This window comes from Apium graveolens, chromosome 9 (assembly GCF_009905375.1).
Source record: "Apium graveolens cultivar Ventura chromosome 9, ASM990537v1, whole genome shotgun sequence".
NCBI lineage: Eukaryota > Viridiplantae > Streptophyta > Magnoliopsida > Apiales > Apiaceae > Apium > Apium graveolens.
The window spans coordinates 224,570,917-224,575,410 of NC_133655.1; positions in this window are offsets into that span (position 1 = coordinate 224,570,917).

The window sequence follows — 4,494 nt, forward strand, 5'->3', positions numbered from 1 at the left end:
TTGGAAGTCAGAATAAAGAGATGAAGCAAGTCAAGACTACAATGTCTCAAGTCCTGAGGATTAAAGAAGAAAAGCTGATATCAAGCTTTGTCAAGAATCATTATGGATTCAGATTGACTCGGTGAGATTGGTAAAAGCTACAAGGACTGTAAGTTGTAGTTAGTTATCTAGTTAAACTCTTATTGTATTTGTACTTAAATGTTTTTGACATCATCAAATTTATTAACTTGTATATTTTGCTTAATTTACAAGTTGGGGGAGATTGTTAGATATATTTGAGATGTCATGTCTAATATGATTCATGTTTAGTTTTCATATCTTAACAAACAGGACATATTAGGACTTACTGAAATCAGGACTTACTGGAAGTCATAACTTAATATCAGAACTTAAGGTCATATCATAACTTAAGTACGGGAAGACTTTCATATAAGGAAGGAAGCTGATTTACAGTAAAAGGTCGAGACTTAAATAAAAGAAGATATGCATGGAAAGAGTTAGAAGACTGGAAGATTTGTAGAAGATATCTGATTGATATATTTTAGGAGACAGAATTATATTCCATATCAATTATAAGTTATCTTGTAACTGTGTACTATATAAACGCAGACTTAGGGTTTACACTATAGGTGTTATCATTATCGAGAAGATTATACATTGTAACCTAGCAGCTCTTAGTGATATTTGTTCATCACTGAGAGAGAACAACAGTTCTTATTGTAACAGAGTTTATTCAATATACTTAATCTTTGTTACATACTTGTGTTAAATCGATTTGATTGTATTAACACTGTATTCAACCCCCTTCTACAGTGTTGTGTGACCTAACACACATACATCAATTTTATGGTATGATAACTTCAATTCCTTCACCATTTTCTTCACCTCATAGTACTTAGATGGTAATGCATGATTTGGTGGAAGAACATTACCATAATCTCAAGTAACAATTCAAAGGTCTTCTCACTACAATGTGACTTATTTTTAAAATGCAACAACCTTGTAGAAAAAGATAATTTTGTGTACTTAGTGTTTCATATATAAATGGGTGTTCCACGTCTATTAACCTCTTTGTAAAATTCAGAAGCATTCACATTATGAGACTCTTCTACTCTTCTAGTACTACAATTATTAGTACTACCATTACCATCATAATTATCACTTAAAATTTGAGCACCAACATCTCTTAACATTGCCTCCATATCTACCGGTTGTTCAACTACTCTTTGTACACGATGTGAAGTTTATATTTGTCATTTTGATAAAGACTCTCCGTGATATGTCCAAACTTTATAACCCACACAAATACTACTAGCAATCAACTACTCTTTTTCATTTTCAATTACAAATTTAATAAATGTCATATCATTCTCTCTATACTCAGAATTAAGTGTAATTCGATTTTTTTTCTAAGCGATAATTCATCCAACTACGATTATTGGTTGACATCTACATACAAAAGCATAAATTTCATTTTAATTATCATTGCAAATATATATATATATACATTTTTTAAATACATATATATTTCACAACTCACCTTAATTATTGTTAGGTCCAAAAGGTACATATAGAGGGGGGGGTGAATGTATGTTCTTTATTTTCAAACTATTAATGCAGCGAAAATTGAAACTTTAAAATAAAATATACAAACACAAGAGATTTTACTGAGTAATTCTTATATTAAGAAATTAAACCGCAAAGGGTTGTTTACACATTTGAACAATTATTCAAAGTTACAAAAAGATAGGGCCAATATATTTATAAGCTATCAAAATAATGGCTTCTATCTATCACACTAAAAACCTATAGCGCTTATCAAATGATTAAAAATACAGTCAAAGAAGCTATAAAAGATGAGTGTATCTAGATATGTAAGTCTTAATGGTGAGTAATCAATTGGGCATAACCTCTCATTGTCAAATTAAGCTTTTTGGGTGCTGAGAAATATTTGCAAGAGCTTCGCACTTGGAGAGATCTATGTTGGAAAATGTCTAAGTCAGAAATCAGGATTTACTGGGATCAGGATCAGGATTGTACAAGTCAGTCAGGATTTGTCAAAGCGTCAGGATCTGCTCATTCATCAGGATCTACATGTATCAGGATACAGACTGTCAGGATATGACTGTACTTCTGGATAAGTCAGAATCTGTTGAATGATATAGTCCCAGCATTTGTGGAGTTTAAAATAGTCGGTTCCTGACTTATAGGATCACAACTATTAATTAGATATGTATAGAAACTAGATAAATCATACTGTAATATATGTTGTAATTCATAGAGATTAATGTAGTAGTTGTGTATTATATAAACATGAATTGGTTACCACATTTGGTGAATCACTCGAGTATCATTCGTAACCTAGCAGCTCTTGAGAATATTGTTCTTCTTGAGAGAGTCCAGTAACAGTTTATAAGAGATTTAATAAACTGTTATTTGATCTATTTGTTCTTACTTTACTTCTTTATAATCGATTAGTTTGAATAATTGTATCCAAACCCCTTAATTCTTACTTTTTAACAAGTGGTATCAGAGCAGGCTAATTGACTAATAATTGGAAAATATCAAGATGTCTGGAAGTAAGTATGAAAGCATGAAAATTCCAGTTCTGAAAAAGGCTGAATAGTCTACATGGAGAGTTAAAATGCTTATTTTGTTTGAATCCATTGATGATGCTTATATGGATATAATTCATAGTGGACCTCCTTATCCCCAAAACATTGTGGCCATGACATCAACTGTTCCTGAGCACTACATTAGGAAAGATAAATCTGAGTGGTCAGAACCTGAGAAAGCTGTTATGCTCAAGGATGCTAAGTTTGGGAATATTCTTCATAACAGTTTGGACAATGTAATGTCAAATAGGGTGATTGCCTGCAAGACTGCCAAAGCTATATGGGATGCTTTGGAAACCTAGTGTCAAGGAACAATAAAAATCAAGAAGAATAGAAGGGTTGTTCTTGTGCAAGAGTATGAACAGTTTGATTCTAAATTTCATAAAACCATTACTCATATGACAGATTCCCGACATTGTTAAATGATCTATCTTTGGTTGGAAATGAGTATGATAAGGAGGATTCAAACATCAAGTTTCTTAGAGCTCTTCCTGAAGAATGAGATACACAGGCGTCCATTATCAGGCATCAGTATGATTTTGATATACTGACACTGGATGAAATCTATGGGATGCTCAAAACCCATGATTTGGAGATTCAACAAAGGAAGAATAAGAAAGGTCAGAGAATGAAGGTTGTTGCTCTTAATGTTGAGACTCACAAAGGCAAAGAAAGGGCTAGTGAGAGTTCAAGAAGAATGAACATGATTGAGGAGTCAGATACTGATAAGTCATCAGATCCTGACACATATACTGATGAGGATTTTGACATTGAGTTGGATGATCCTTAAATTATTCAAATGGTTGTAATGTTGGTAAAAGGCTTTAGGAGGATGAGGTTTGGAAAGTCACAGAGAAAAGGTGGTTTTAACAAGAAATACTCTAATGATGGCAAAGGAAAATTTAAAAGGAATGATGGTCAATATTCAAAGGGAAGGAAGTTTGACAAGACAAAGGTGAATGGGTACAACTGTAATGAAAAGGGATATTTGGCTACTGAATGTCTCAAGTCAACTGGTAAATCACCGTTCACCTGAAGCTCAAAAAAGGACTGGATGGACACATCAGGACCTGACAGTGATGATGAATGCTATACACTAATTACAACTTATGGAAAGGATGTGTCTTCCACTGATAAGGTACAAATGACTATTTTTCCTATAGATACTGATAACTTGTCTGAGTTAAAGAAATTCTTGTATTCTCTGCATGCTAGCTTTAAGAATAAGTCAATTGAAAACTGAAAGTTTAATTGAAGAGAATAAAAAACTTAAATAAAGAAATGATTACTTAGAAGATGAGTTAATATGTATGCATGAAAATGAAAAAGCATGTAAAAAAGCTATACATAATGAAACTCAATTGCACATTAAATATGCCATGCTAGAGGAAGTTTTAGAAGAAGAAAGAGAAATGTTTAAGACTTGGATGTCTTCGAGAAGAAAGGTTCATAACTTTTCTAAATGATAAAAATTGGAAAGAGTGTTTAGGTTATAATAAACACACAAGAAAAACATTAACAAAAAGATTACCAATACTACACTAGTTAATTTTGTCAGTACTGAAGAGAATGTTGTCAAGTCAGTATATAAAATAGGATCTACCTCTAGATTTCCTGATAAAAGGAAAGTTGAGTTTAGAGCTAAGGAAAAAAAAGTAAAAACATAGGCCTTCTCTCTAAAAGTCAATTAGAAAAGAAAATTTGTGAAGTAACTGTTAGGCCTCACAAATCCAATGTAAAAAGAGGTAGAAATAGAAAACAGGGTATTAATAAAGCAAGCAATTATAAATACATTTCTGATGCTCCTAGGAAATCTTGTTTTACTGTGGAAATACTAATCATATTGATATTGATTGCAAGAAGAATAAAAAGAAAGCTA